This window comes from Diceros bicornis, chromosome 6, assembly GCF_020826845.1.
Source record: "Diceros bicornis minor isolate mBicDic1 chromosome 6, mDicBic1.mat.cur, whole genome shotgun sequence".
NCBI lineage: Eukaryota > Metazoa > Chordata > Mammalia > Perissodactyla > Rhinocerotidae > Diceros > Diceros bicornis.
The window spans coordinates 68598289-68614046 of NC_080745.1; the positions used below are offsets into that span (position 1 = coordinate 68598289).

The 15758-nt window shown below is 52.0% G+C and overlaps 1 protein-coding gene and 1 pseudogene across 4 annotated transcripts in view; one reads left to right on the forward strand and one right to left on the reverse strand.

The window, feature by feature from the left end:
• SH3PXD2A (SH3 and PX domains 2A) overlaps nt 1-15758 on the reverse strand; it is a 242671-nt gene that overhangs the window by 171158 nt on the left and 55755 nt on the right. The window lies entirely within an intron of this gene.
• On the forward strand, nt 14660-15167 carry LOC131407420 (large ribosomal subunit protein uL23-like; annotated as a pseudogene).

Below are 15758 nucleotides of genomic sequence, written 5' to 3' on the forward strand. Positions count from 1 at the left end.
AATTCAAACAACACGTAACTATTAAAATATAAAGTATTTGCTCATTTACTATCAAAAATCTCTTCCTGAACTCACAGTGCTGCCTATACAACATTTTGGAAAATGTAAATAATAACGATAAATGGTGCATAGCTAGTCAGATCTGGATTCAAGTCAGTTTCCTCCTCTGTAAAATGGGACAGTGCTAGAATCCTCCTGATAGAGTGGGCGAGAGGATTAAATGACATAATGTGTGTAAAGTGTTGGCACAGAGCCTGGCACAGACTAAGTATCTCACACACATTAGCTATTATTATCATTCCTGTCGTCAGCATCACTCTTGTTATGACACCAGGCTGCATCCCTAATACCAGGGAAAGTGCCTGGGAAGCTAGAGCCCTGAGGTCAGGGAGGCAGCAGGAAGACCATGAGGGGCAGACAGGTCTGGGAAGTGTCTGGCCAGGCCTGGCCAGGCTGTGAGCATCTAGGGGCCCCAGGGGATCTGCCCAGCTGGTGTGTGTGGGCTGGGTTTGGGGAGGAAGCCTCTGGCTTTTCCGGCAGCTCATCGGGTGCGTGGGGGCTGGCTGGGACACGTTTTACATTAACGGGGTGGGGCCTGGGCTGACAGCCTAACACCTGCAGCAGGATGCACACAGAGCAAAGAAAGCAAAGATGTGCAGCATGGCACTATCCCGGAAACCTCCTCAAGCCTAGAAGGTGTCCAAACCAGTGGCCACCCCACCGCCCCCTGAAACTACCCAGTGGGTTCATTCCACCCACCCCCACCATGGCTGACCCATAGCCTTCGGAGAAAGAGCACTGGACATGAGTTGAGAGTTCCAGTTCCAGCCTGTTGAGGTTTGCTGGGCGACTGGGGCAAGCAGCTTGGCCTGTCTGGGTGGCAGTGGCCTCATCTGTGCAATCCGTGCCATGTCTCATGGGCATTGTGAAGATCCAAGAAGACATGTGAGAAAGTGCCGCCACACGCCAGACACAATTATTCCTACTTAACTTCTCTGAGCCTCAGTCTACTCATCTGTGAAATGGGGTCAAGCCTATTTTTCTCCTCCCTGGGGGCTGACACGAACTTGAAAAGGGGAAATGTGTATGGAAGGTGCTTTAACACATGTCAAGAGGAAACCATCAGAAGCAGCGCCGTTTTACCATCGTTTTAGTGCTGTAGTTAGTGATGGAATGCTTGAGCTCTGAAGTCAGAATTCCAGCTTATTTCCTCCTAGCTGCATGACCGTGGCCAAGTCATTTAACCTCTCTGGGACTCAGTTTTCTCATCTGTAAGGTGGGGGTGAGTAAAAACAGCCACCCCACGGCGGTGTGTGGATTAAATGAGATAACCTGGGTGAGCACTGTGCTTGGCTGACTGGAAGTGCTGATAAATGGGTCACCTTTTTCCAGGTGAAGAGACTCCAGTGCTATCTCCCCATCTCCAGTGCTCTCCTCCAGCCCTTTCTGCTTTCAGGGAGCTGCATGTGGCTGCCACCCCGCCCTCGCTGTCAATGGCTGAAAAGACATCACGGTCCTTCACCTGGAACTTCACAAAGCTCCTGTGCTTTGTCCCAACACGAAGTCGCTCCTGTTCTCCTTGGCCAAGAGGGAAGGGCATGATGCTAGGGCAGCCAACCACCTGGAAAGCTGGTGACCAACGGGGCTGGGTCAGAGATGCTGGATCCAGTCAGTTCCGAGCCTGGTTTCAGGTAGGACAGGTAGAGCTTTCCTCGGACTCCAAGCCTGAGACATGGTTTCCTACAGTGGAATTGGAACTACACCCCAATCTCCCCCCAACCCCCCAGCGTCAGCCCCGGCTGCTTGCTGGCCCCTCTTTCCTCTCATCCCCAGGAAGGCGCAGGGCTGGAGGAGCCAGACACTGGGGCAGGGACAGTGAGTGCTGGGCAGGGTGAGGGGCGGGGCTGGAGCGGTCTTCTGAGACTGGGAGGAAGAACTTGGACTTCCTCCTCCAGGCAATAGGGAGCCCCTGGAGGATGCTGCGCAGAGGAGTAACACTGTGAAAGTAGAATTCTAGAAAGATAAATCTGCCCAGTACATGGGATGGAGTAGTGGTGAAAGAAACATCTGTGTGGTGGACACATCGCCAGAGAAATCCCAGCGCCGGCCAGGGCGTCGGAGATGACACCCTCACAGAGAATGAAGCCAGCCTAAGAGGAGTCTGCCCACTCCGGCGTGTGTGTGTGTTTTCCGGCAGGGTCCAGGCGGAGGTCACTCTGTTCCCTCCTGAAGGGGTCTCTAGCTATCCCTTAGCCTCACAGAGACCCCTCCCCAGGTTTCTAACGCCCCCCCCCCGACCAGGCTGCCTGACGCTTCCCTCTCCCACACGGACCTCCAAACCATCGACAAAGAGGACAGGCCTGAAGAAGGTGAAGAGGGAAGGAAAGAGACCGGACCTCCACCTTCTCTTTCTCTGAACCACGCCCCCAGCCCCAGTGTTTCTGGATTCCTCTCATCCTGATCATCCCTCCCAATGGCCCAGAACTGTGGTCCCCAAAGTGCCCTGGCCACCGTGGGATCAAATTCAGGCCAAAGTTTGGAACAAAGACAGCATGTTCTTGGCAGAGATGAGGCCACAACAGACCCTCAGTCGTCCCAGCCCAGGCTGCTGCTCAAGGCAGTGAGACTCCAGAGCTGGTCCCCAACGTGCTCTCTTGACGCTGCTCACTCCAGGAGAGAAGCCAAGTGGGACTCTCCTAATTGACAATCCAACGTCCTTGCTTTACTCCCTCCTGTCTCCAAGCATCTTCTGTCCCCACTTTTTTCTCTACTCCAAATGGGCCAGGGTACTTCTGGGCCCCACCCCCATCCCTGCCCCCGAACCCCAAAGTCTTGTGCAAAAAGGAAAAACAAAAGAATAGGCTAAAGAAGAAGGCTGAGGTTGCGGGCAGAGTCCAGCTCCTCCCTGTGGCCTCGTCCTCGTCAATATGGAACCCTCGCTTCCTAAGAGGGCTCGCCTCTCCCCTGCTTGGGAGTGACCTTGGAGCCAGCAGTGGTTGGGCCATCCTAAAACTCAGGAAAAGTGCTGAAAGCCCTCAGCAAAACCCCAGGGTTTTAAAGTAGACTCGGCAAAAGCCAGGCAGGCCCAGAAGTTCTGGCCAGAGCACTGCTGCCCCAGCTGACTCGGCTAGGTCACCTGCCCAACACCCAACTTCCTCCCATGTCAGAAACTTCACAGCATAAGAGACCGAGACACACGGGGAACCTCTCTGAAGTTTCCAGGGAAGAGAGCACTAAGTATGCACCATCTCTAACGCTGCTGCAGACTGCTCCCATCTGACAGTTTCATCTCTGGCTTCATGCCCTTTGTTGGCTCTCTGCCTCCCATGGAACACGAGCCTACTCATGACCTCTGTCCCAAGTGACCTCTCCAGTCACACGTCCTGCTACCATCGCATGTCCCCACACATTGCACTGCCTGCTTGCAGTCCTCCCCAGACGTAACATGCTGTTACACAACGCTGTGCCTTCGCACATTCTGTTCCTCTTGCCTAGAATGCCCCACCCCATGTGATCTCCTGCTGTTACCTCTGAGGCCTTTGCACAGGTTTATCCCTCATTTACTCCCTCCTCTAGATTGCCTTTGTAGCTTAGTCACACTTCTAGAACCGTACTTACCACTATATTGTAACTATTTGTTATATCTATGAGCTTCTTGTAAGCAATGTCTGTGCCTTCATACACCCACTGTCCATCACAGTGTCTGACACATAGCTGGGCACACAACTAGACTACATGTTCCAGCCTCCCTTGCTGGGAGGTACAGTCATGTGACTGAATTCTGACCAATGGAACATGAGCAGGACTGATGTATGCCTCCTCCAGACAACCTGTAAAATCTTCCTGCAATCCTCCACACTCTCTCTTCCCTCCTCTGCTGGCTGGACTCAGAGATCCGTGGCGGATGGAGTCACAAGATGGGAGAGTCTGGGTTCCTGAACGACCACCTGGAGAAGAGCCCTCCAGTCGCTTGTTTTGGTCTATGACATGAGCAGGAAATAAACCTCTATTATACTGAGTCACTGAGAGTTTGTTACACAGCAGTGAGCCCATCCTGACCAGCACAACGGAGCTCAGTCAAGGTCTGTTAAACCAAACTGAAAGAGGGAAGACAATATAAGATGCAGAAACCTCTGGACCCAACACATCAGGCATTACATCCCCTACACGACTGAACTCTTCCTGAAGCCAAGCCATCACCCCTCCTGCCTGCCCGATCCACCACATCACACACATAGTGTTTAGAATGCCAAGCATTCCCCAGGGAGGACTAAGAAGGGTGGGGACTGAGGACTCACCAGACGACCTATAAGAGTCACCCTAAATGAATGAGCCCCAACTTGAGATCCTGGTTCCACGAGTTTGTAAAAAGCACACAGAGACGCAAAGTTGAATTGTAGGGAGGGGCCTCCTCCTCCCCACCCAGGCATCAACACCCCGACATAGGACCATTCAAGCTCTCGGGAACACTTCCAATCACGGGAACCCACCACCTCTCTGAGGCAGCTTCCGGGAAGTGCTGGGACAGTGTTCCTCACTCAGAGCCCAAATTCACCGGGCCAAATTCCCACCTGGGCACAAAGGGCTGTGATCAAATGGGAGAAGATCACAGTGGGACAGAAGGAAGAAAAAAAGAAATGGAGAAGCAGGACTTCCAACGTGCCCTTCCAGTACTCTAGGCCCTCGCTGCTTAAGCTGTGATCCTGACACTAACCATTTTACCACCCGAGAGCTTGGTGGAAATGTAGGATCTCAAGCCCCAGGCAGGCCTGCTGAATCAAACCTGTATGTTAACAAGATCGCTAAGCAGTTTGTGTGCACGTTAAAATCTGAGAAGCCCTCACCGTTCTTTGCCACAAGGATTCCAGCTAATCATTAACAAGCGTGTCCCAAAGCAAGTCTGGCCTATAAGCAACGGGAGCTAAACAGGAGAACCTGTCTTCAGAGAGAGGCGCGTTGTCTACACTCAGTGCCAGCCCACCATGCATGCATTTATTCATTCAACAACCATTCCCTGAACACCTGCTATGTGTAGGGCACTGTTCTAGGCACTGGGACAATGGAAGCTAGTGAGTAGGCAAGGTCCTGCTCTCCTAAAGCTCCCATGCTAGTGGGGAGGAGACAGTAAATAAGCAGTTAAATGAGATAATGATAGATGGTGGTAAGTGTCCTAAAGACAACAGAATGTGACAATGTGACAGGGCTAGGGGATCTCTGAGGAAAGGTCAAGGAAGGCCTCTCTGAGAGGCGCCAGTGAGCTGAGGCCTGAGAGCCCAGGAGTCAGCTGTTTGACAACCTGGGGGAAGGGAGTTCCAGGCAGAGGAACGGCAACGGCAAAGGCCCTGAGGCAGCGGTGTGTTTGGTATCCCAGGAACAAGTGGGTGAGCAGTGAGCTGAGAGCCAGTGAAGGGCAGATGGCAGGATACAAGTCTGGAAAGATAGGCGGGGGCCCACCACATAGGGCCTGGGGGGAGGGTTAGAAGTTGGGAGTTCATTCCTAAAAGAAAGCAAGTCTTTCAGAAAGGTTATAAACAGGGGTGTGATGTGATCTGATTTATGTTTTAAAAGGATCTGGGCCAGCCCCATGGCTTAGCAGTTAAGTGCGCGAGCTCCGCTACTGGCGGCCGGGGTTCGGATCCCGGGTGCGCACCGACGCACAGCATCTCTGGCCATGCTGAGGCAGCGTCCCACATACAGCAACTAGAAGGATGTGCAACTATGACATACAACTATCTAGTGGGGCTTTGGGGAAAAACAAAAAAAAGTAAGAGGATCGGCAATAGATGTTAGCTCAGAGCCGGTCTTCCTCAGCAAAAAGAGGAGGCCGTATGTTAGCTCAGGGCTGATCTTCCTCACAAAAATAAAATATAAAATAAAATAAATAAAATAAAATAATAAAATAAAATAAAATGATCACTGTGGTTGGTGGGAAGACAAGTGTGCGAGTGCGCAGACCCCTGAGGAGGCCGGCTCAGCTGCACTGGTGGGAGGTGATGGGGCTGGACCAGGGAAGAGGGCAGAGCTGGGCTCCATTTCGAGGGAGGTCTGAGAGGAGGTGCCAACTTGCTGTTGGGTTGGATGTGGGACATGACTGGCCAGGTGTGGGGTGGTCCCAACTGGGTTCAATCCCTTTGGCACCTCAAGTGCTCATTCATAACAGCTGACCTGGGCAGCCCATGGGCCCCAATCTGGCCTGAGGGCATCAAGAGCTGAAGCTGGCATCTGCTGCCTCGATGACTTCTTTCCTGGTCACTGAGCTCAGCCACTTAGCCCACAGGAGTCTTTTCCTGTAATTCCTTTCTGGAGGCCCCTTAAGCCAAGGGCTTCCTAGTCTCTCTTCACATTCGCAGAAGGGGAGGACAAGGTGGAGCCCAGATGGAAAAAGAGAAAAATCCCCAAAGCAAAAACTAAAACTCGGCAGAGTTGCCAGGGGGAGCCTTGTAAAGCAGGCCAGGCAGTGAACCCGGCCCCCTAGGGCCAGCTCTGCACTTCCTAGGCTCTGCAGCCAGCTCTGTTTAATGAGGTTTTCCTGGGGAAGAACCTGACCCCTGCCAGGGAACTGGGAAATGCAAGAGGAAAAATTCCCCCGCAGAACTTGATGTCCTCCAGCCCACCCTGGTGCCCAGCTGTAGGTCGCTCACCCAGGTGGCAGCCCTGCTGCTGACCCAGGTGATGGCTTCCTCTTGGCAACCTCATAAACATGGCAGCTGCCCACCCAGGAGGAGGTGTGGAAGGAGAAGGAAGTGCGAGGAGAGAAAGGGCTGGCTGCTGGAGGACTGCCGGTGCCCCCACGCAGGCCTGCCCCCTTCAGGCTCATCCTCCACGGAAGGAGGGATCTCCCTGCCCTTTGCGTGTGCCCAAGGCAGTCCTGCCTCCACACCTTTATTCACACTGATTTTGCTGCCTGGAATGTCTTCTCCGTCTACCTAAACCCTAGCCCTTCTGCTAGACCCACCTCCTTCTCAGTTCCACCTTCTCAGTAAAACCCCGGTGGGAGGAAGGGAATCTAGCATTTATCACACACCTCCTCCATCTGCACCATTTTATGTCTTTTTTTTAAAAAAAGGATCTGAAGCAAATGTGGCAAAATGTGAACATTTGTTAAATCTGGGAGGTAGGTCCACTGATGCCTGTTATATTATTTTCTATAGGACTAAAAATTGTCATAATTAAAAATAAAGAATAGAAAAGAAAAGCTGACTGGCTGCAGTGCAGAGAGGCAGCCGGAAGGGGCCGGACTGGAGCCCTGGGGAGTCCTGGTAAGAATGCTGTGGATGCAAGTGAGGAATCAGGAGGGCTTGGCAGAGGTGCCAAGAGGAGGGATCTGCGGGGGTGAGAGAGGGTGCAGTGACTAAGGCGGGGGGGGGGGGGGCGAGGAGGAGGAGGGAGGGTCCAGATAGGAGCCCGTCTGGAACATGCTGAGTTGCAAGCATTAGTGAGTTGTAAGTGGAGATGCTTAGAAGGGTCGGCCTGTAGGTCCAGTCATATTCCATCTGTCTCCGCCCTCTCAGCCCCACCCTGAACCCAGCAACCTGCCCACAGCAGATGTTCAACAAACATGGTCAGGTGCTCGCCGCCCCGCCCCACCCTCTAGTTGATGACAGAGGCTTGGACCAGACGGAACTGCCCCTCATTGAGAGAGGATGCCCAAGGGAGAGCAGAGCCCTGCCCCAGGCCTATTCCTGATGCCCTACCTGACCCAGATCGCCGACAGCTGATGGGGTATTTTAGGGGCCAGCCTGACCCTACAAGGGCCACTCCCTTTCCTGGGCAAATGCCCACTGCTCAGCTATTTCTAGCAGGGACAGCAGCGAGGCAGGCATGGCTCTAGAGAAACAGTTAGCATGGGGTGGAGAGGGATTAGGCAATAGAATGGATAGATGAGACCCAGGGGACCCCTGCCTGGCCAGAAAAGGGGAAGAGGGGGAAGAGCCAGCCTGAGGTTCCTGTCCTCTATGTCCCCAGCCCTACTCACAGGAACCCTGAGCTCTACTCTCTGGGGTAGTCTGGGTGAGGGCTGAGAGCACTGCCAGCCCCCTGCACTCATGGGGCCCAGGCACAGCATGGCCCAGAGAATAGAGACTTCTTCCCAGGAGGAAGAGCCCATGGCGGGCCATCATGGTGCCCTCTGGAGGCAGGGCACCTCCCACCAGGGTGCCAAGACTGTCACTTGATTCCAAAAGGAATGCCTATTCATGGGCCAGGAAAAGGTCAATTATGAGGACCCACACTCCCCTGAGAAGGGGAAGCAGCCCCCTCCTACCAGGGGCTTTTGCCTCCTACGGTGCAGACTTTTCAAGCCCTTCGCTCATCGCAGTGACCCCCATACAGACCAGGGTCAAGGTCCCACCCTGCCCTTCTCCCAGACTCTTGCTTGGGACGTGGCAGCAACATGAGGGGAGAGATACAGACAAGAGAGACCCAGACACTGACAGAGACATACCAGAGCGAGAGAAAACCCCTCCAGGAAAGAGGCTGGGGAAAGGCCACAGGGACAAACAGAGCCACGCCCAGAGACAGGCTCAGACTCAGAGACCTTTGGGGAGACAGAGAGAGGCAAAGAGAGAAACTGGGAACAGAGAGAGACAGAGAGAAAACACCCGAGGGAGAACCCAAGACTCAAGAGCAGAGAAAAAGAAACAAACATATGCACAGAAACTGACAACTTCTCTCTCTCTGCCCAGCCCAAACCCTCCCCAGCCAGAGCAGGGGGTCAGGGGGGCACCACCTCCAGCAGCCAGCCCAGCCCCACCTGCACTGTAGCCAAAGCCTTCCTGGCAAGGAGGGAAAGGACCTCTCTCCTCTCGGAGGTGCTGGGGTCTCCTAGGCTGCCTCTGCAGTGCTCTGGCCCATGGTAGGGGCCACCTCAAAGCTACACGTGACAATGGGCAGGAGGGGTTTAGCATGTGGATTCCTGAGCCAGAATACCCGATCTGCACCCTGCCCCCACTTGCAGAGAGGGTGGTTCTGCAGCTCCACCTTGCCCCACCTTGGTCCTCAACTAGGTAGCCAGGAAACCTAGGTGTTCCAAACTAGCCCCAAGTGTCCCAACCCCAAGAAAAAAAACACATAAAACAATGGATAGAATCTCAGTTTTGAGTCCTCCTACATTTTGTAGATTTCTTGGCCATCTCCCTTGTCTTGGTCCCCAACCCACTGCACTGTAGGATGGAGAGGGGAGCAGGCACAGCCCAGCGCCCCAAGGGGCACACGCAGAGGGGTTTCCCTCCACCCTCCCACTGGGGCTTCCTCCTCACAAGGTTCCAAGATGAGGAGTGGAGCCCTGAGAAAACAACTCCATCTTCTCGGGGAGCCAGGCAGACTGGCCTTCACCAGAGATGCCCTCGGAGACCAACCCAGCACTGCCTCAGCGGGAAGAATGGTCGCTTGTTGCACTCCAGAACCACCTTCTCTGCAAGCATCTCACCTCCAGCCCATACACCAGCCTCATGCTTCCTGTTTGGGTTTTTTTTTTAAAGGTATATCTGAATGTGGTCCATTTAGCCCCAGGGACACCCCCGCACCCGCCCCATTCCTAGCCTCCTCCGCAGCCCCCGGCCAGCACTGAGCTCAGACTTCCAGCATGGCTGAACTGGCCACTTTGTTCTGCTGGGCACCAGATAAATGCTCCCTAATTAGCTGACAGAGCCAAATCCTGGCGGGTGTTTGGGGTTGTCTCCTGGCCAGCCCTGGAGCATTCATTTACTGCAGCTTAGGGGTTCCCAAGAGCCTTTTGTGGCTGGGAAAATGTTCCCCTAGTCCAGGCTTGACAGACACCATGTCCACAGGGGAGAACCTGGAGCCCCTCCCTCCTCCAGAGGGGCCAGAGGCAACAACAGAAATGATCGTCAACCTAATATGCTCCATGGCTGCTCTCGGCTCAGTGCGAAAGGTTTCCTGCGCCTGATCTCCTGGAAATCTCACAACTCCATGAGGCAGTTTCTGCGATTAGAGCCATTTAGCAGATGAGAAGGCTGAGGCTCTTGGTGGTTAGCTAATTGCCCAGGATCACACACATGGTAAGAGGTAGGGCAGAAGAGCACACACGTAAGTAGGTCTGATTACAAAGCCTGAGCTTTCCATCACGGTGAGAAACCACTCCACTAGGAAAGTTGAGAATTGCTATCAGGAATCCCACAAGCTCTTTTGGAGAGCCTGATGTTATCCAACTAAGCAGGTCTCTGAAGAACCGAAAATCTTTTTTCCTTGACTCCAGCTAAATTGAGAATATAAAGGAAACACCTCCAATTCTCCAACAACTCCTACAATGGCCTGGTCAGAGGGAACGTCCCCGAGATGCAGGAATTGCAGCCACTAAAATCACCTGGGGGCAGAGGTCCCGCCCGGGGTGGCCGGGAGCTGGTGAGGGGAATCGTTGCAGCTGGCATCTCTGGGTCACCCGCCTGGCAGTTCGCCTGCTAGAGGGAAGAACAAATTGTCTTCCCTCAAACAAGCCCACAGCTCAGGCTCCCACAGTTCAGCCGGGCTGTCCCACGTACCAAGTTCTGTAAGAGTCAAAGCAAAACCAACTGTTGCCATCGTGAGGGAGGGGCTGTGCAAGGATGCCAAGACCTCCAGGCCCCAGATCCGGGAGCTGCCTCAACAAGCTGCCTAGGATGCCCACGGCATGCAGGCCTGATGGCAGTGGTCTACGCCTTGGGTTGCCGACCCATTCTGTGCCTTCTACCCTGATTCTTCCACCAGCTGGTGGCTCTGACTGAGGCCAAAGCTGTCAGTCTTGCTTTTCTACCCAGGATGACCCTGACTTTCGCTTCAGGGTCCCCAGTACCAAGCCTGGTGCCAAGCACGTAGTTGGCACTCCTCCCAAAGGTGCCAGGATTGACTTGAAATTCCCCACTGCGGGAAGGGATTGACTTGGTCACAGAGCATACGCACACATACACACACACACACACAGAGAACACTCACCTGGCCACCACCAAAGATCTTCCTTCCCTTCATTCTCCAGTTTGGAGGGGGACAATGTCCCCCCACCCACTTGCCAGCCAACTTTCCTGTTGGTTATCCAAAGAGCTGTAGACAGGGGCCCAGTGGGGGCAGAGCTGAGTTTTCTAGGTCAGACCTTCGGGCCTGGGACCAGAGGAGGAGAGAGGTGATGGAGGCAGAAGCTGCACTCCAGGGCCTCCCTGACGTAACACCCAAACACACCCTGACATGACACCCTTATGCTGGGAAAACAAGGTGCACAGCTCCGAGCAGTCACACTGGTGGTGTGGCCTGACTCAGATGCCGCCTCTGGCAGAGCTGGGGTTTATTATCCAATGAGAGGCGGGCAGTCGTGGGCAGAACGTGTGGGTTGAGCTCCAGGAAGCAGCCGATCCTGTGACAGGGGCTTCCTGCCCTCCTCAGCCAAAAACAGAAAGAGGACTTCTGGATGGGAGGCTAGAATTCCAGATTGGAATGAACTAGAAGCTAGAGTGCCTGAGTTCTAGTCCTGCTGTCACTTGCTGACACTGTAATTTGGACAAGTCACTTCCCCTCCTAGAGCCCCATTTCCTGGTCTGTCAAATAAAGGAAATGAACCACAGAGGAGGGTGGCCATTAAGTTTCATCTCAAGGTGCCACTGCTAGTTGATAGGGAGTGACTTCCCCAAGTTATTTGGTTTCAGTTTTTCAGAAAGATTCCCAGACCATGTCTAGGCTCACGATGGATAAACAATGTCTGCCATGGGCACGGGACAGGAACGTGCCATGATAAATTAATGATGTCTGTTGTGGGCATGAGACTGGAAAGTGGCAGCATGAGAGCCCAGACTTATCATTCTGGTAGATGATCTCTAAGGGTCTTCTGGTTGTAAAACTCACAATTTCATCTCGATTCCCCAGTGGCCACGGTTAACGCTGGTTGGCAAGCGTGTACCTCTCATATTGTGACATTTGCACACAGTTGATTTCTCCCCCTGAAAGAGGCATTCTCATCAGCCCTGTGGGACAGTCACTGGGGGAGCAGGCAGCCCCCAAGCCCCCAGAGCCCACAGTCACAAGACTCCACCCAGCAGTTTAGAGCCAATGAACCACGCCAAGTTTTAACACCCAGAGGACATTCCAGCTTCTCTTACAGTTTTCCCCAGTGTCTACAAAGGGGCTTTCCCACTGTGTGAAAATCCTATCCTGGCCCCAAGGAGAGGTTGAGTGACCAGCAAAGGGCAGAGATGGCTCCTGACTTCTTGTCTCATTTGACAGGACCTTATATCCATTAGGAGCTCCCTGGGGACCATGTGCCTGGATCACCTACAGGCCATTCGCCAAAAGCACACAGGTACCAAAAAAGGTCCTCACAGACCAAGTACTCATCTGTCTAGGAAAAGATTAATTCTCAATCACACCTGCAGCATAGTGAGCATCCCACAGCTCTGGGCTGCTTCAGTGTCGGACAAGCTCCTCTCCCCTCTGTATCCTGAGGCTCTGCCCGCAGATGGTTCACAGAGTCTGAGCTCCCTTCTCGGGGGCTTATTTCCCTTTCCGCACAGGTGAGTGGAGGCCCTCCCCACATACTCTGCCCCACAGCCACCGCCCCTCATCCCACCACCTCTCTCCATCTGTTCTAGACCTGCCAGGTCCCTCTTTTACAGGTTATTCCTAAACCCACGGAGTTGGGGGAACTGCACAAGAAGGGGTCACTGTACATTCACAAACTCTATCTGCTTGGAGGGGAAAAAAATAAACTCAACTTGGAGTGCGTTCTAGCCAGGCACCAAGTAACACCGGATTCCAACTCCTGGTAAACAGCTTCCCACCCTGAGCCGGCCTCAAGGTACCGGTTCACCAGGCCCTCCCCTCCCAACATGCCCCAGAGAACAGACACTCCCCAGCTCTCCCCCACCCCCACCCTAACACTCTGCAGAACCTGCCAGAGGGGAAATCAGGGGAGACTGAGAGGAAGCCAGAGTTCACCCTCAGGCCACAGGGGCCAGATGGAAGGGAGCCCTTAGAGCAGGAGCCAGCTCCCAGGGGAGGGGAAACCAGCCGTAGAACTCCAGGAGGCACTGGAATCCCCACGGGGTTCCCCTGGAATCCCTCTGTGTTCCACCAGGAATCTGAAAGATGCCTCTTTCCAAGAGCTAGGAAAAACTGTGGACCAATAATTACTTTTTTAAAAAACAGTGTTCTTCTAACAGTGGTGCTAGAAGGAAGGTGGACTGGTAAACTACGCTTGGGAGGTGAAGCGTTTATCTGGGAAACCCTTCACAGCACCTCCTGCCTCTCCCGCCTGGAGGCGGACAGAGGGGAAGTCTGTATTAACGAGGCACAGGAAGAAACTGCTGCCTCCAGACGGAGGGGAGAGGTCCAGCTATTTTCTCTTGGAGTTGAGTTTTTCAGGGTCTAACTGGTGAGGTTTCAGCTGCCCTGTCTGGAGTCTCCATGCCAGTCACTATTCTAACGGCTCTCTTTACATGGGTTGTCATGTTTCATTCTTACTATTACACCACGAAGCAGGTATTTTTATATCCTCATTATACAGATGAGGAAACCGAGGTGCAGAGGGGTTAAAGGTTAGTAAGTGGTGCTGGAGCTGGTCTTGGAACCCAACTATCCTGGCCCTGGAGCACCTGCCCTTAACCACTGCACTCCACGACCACACAACTCTCAGTGTGTTTCGTCACAAGAACACCACCCAAGAGCTTCTTGCCCCCATACAGAGTTCACGTGCTTTGAACAATATTTGAATACGAGATTCCAGCTTGACAAGATAATTTGGACAGGTCCCCTGGATTTGTTGTAATGGGTTCTAACCAGTTACATTCCAAAGGAATGATCTAGAATGACAGTTCAGGGAATATGAGGTAATGTGATTTTAATAATTATTTTCATTTTCTTCTCTCGTTAGATACGTTTTTAATACTGTAATCACCATGAGAGACATATTTTATTTTAGACCTATTTTCCCTACCTCCCCCCATAGGTGTCTTTTTAATTATTATATATTAATGTTGCAAATAATACACGAATACATTCTTTTTTAAAAAAAAGTAAAACATTACAAATAAGGCTAATGTTCCTCTTTGACCAAGCCCCTCCTCCCATTGATGTCCTCAACTCTTTTCCAAAGATAACAATTATTAACAATTTGGAGTGCCTCCTTCCAGATCTTTTAAAAATATTTATATACTTATGCTGTATATGTATTTGCAAAAGATATATCTTGTTGTTGTTTTTGGATAATTGCTATCATAAATAAATATTGTTTTGAAACTTGCATTGGTCATTCATTAATGGCAATCCATCCATGGAATTGAGATGAATCCCATTTGTTCTGACTGTTGTACAAAGTGGTATGAGAATACACCAGTTTACCTAGCAATCCTCTATGGATGGTCATTGAGGATGTTTCCCATTTTCACCATGGCAAACAACTTGACGCTCTCTGTGCCTTCCTGGGACTGAGGACTGACCTAAGTCAAGGCCAATGTTCTCCTCTGTCCAGGGCGTGTGAGCAATCACAACGACCCGCACCGCTGGAGTTAGAACTGCCATGCCAGACGCCTGCACGTTCTAGAATCCTTGGTACAAAATTGTTCTTAGAATTTGGCAAGTAACCTCCCCAGATTTTGGCCCCCTTGCCTTTAGTCTACTGTCCATGATCTCAAACAACAATGAGTTTACCTCGATAACGGAAAGACAGAGCCTGCAGCTTTTCATGAAGATGGTGCCAAAAGCAAAGAAGGAAGCCCCCGCCCCTCCCAAAGCCAAAGCCAAAGCAAAGGCTTTGAAGGCCAAGAAAGCAGTGCTAAAAGGCATCCACAGCCACAAAAAACAGATCTGCACGTTACCCACCTTCCGACGGCTCAAGACACTGTGGCTCCAAAGGCAACCCCAATATCCTTAGAAAGTTCCTCTAGGAGAAACAAGCTTGACCACTAGGCCATTGTCAAGTTGCCCCTGACCACTGAATCAGCCATGAAGATAGAAGGCAACACACACTTGTGTTCATTGTGCATGTCAAGGCTAACAAGCACCAGATCAAACAGGTTGTGAAGAAGCTCTACGACATCGACGTGGCCAAGGTCAACACCCTCATCAGGCCTGATGGAGAGAAGAAGGCATATGTTCCGCTGGCTCCTGACTATGATACTTTGGATGTTGCCAACAAAATTGGGGTCATCTAAACTGAGTCCAGCTGACTAACTCTAAATATAAATTTTTTTCACCATAAAAGAAAAAAGAGCCTGCAGAAGAGACACTTGCCCCATACCCCTTTTTACTCTCAGGTTGATCCCTGGCACACACCAGGATCACCCCAGTTTGACCACAGCTGAGGCCCTCTCTGAACATCAAACCAAACTACAGCTCATATAAATTTAATGAGTAGAAAAATGAACACATGTTTACCTGCAAAGTGAGGGACTTGTATTAGAACTCATCTATTTCTAAAAATGCAGTGACTCTGTAACTCTCCGTAAATGACATCATAACACGCCCCCACACACAGACACATCCATTCCAAGGCCAGTTATTAATGATTTGGGATTATAGTTTTGTTCACCCATCATTAGCCTGGCTATTTGAGAGCTGGAAAGTGAGTGTGACCCTGGGTGGGGTAAGTGGGTGGCGAGTCTGGAGAGATGAATAAGGAAGAGAGATAAAAGCTCTTCAAAATAGGTTAAGTCCTTTAGAGCAAATGAGCAAACCTGAACAAACTTCTTAGCTCTATCTTGCGAGCAACGTGGGGGAAGCTAAAGGGCCTCTCCCGGCTCTCATCCAATATTGACCCTGTGCGCTCACTGGCTGGAGTTCAG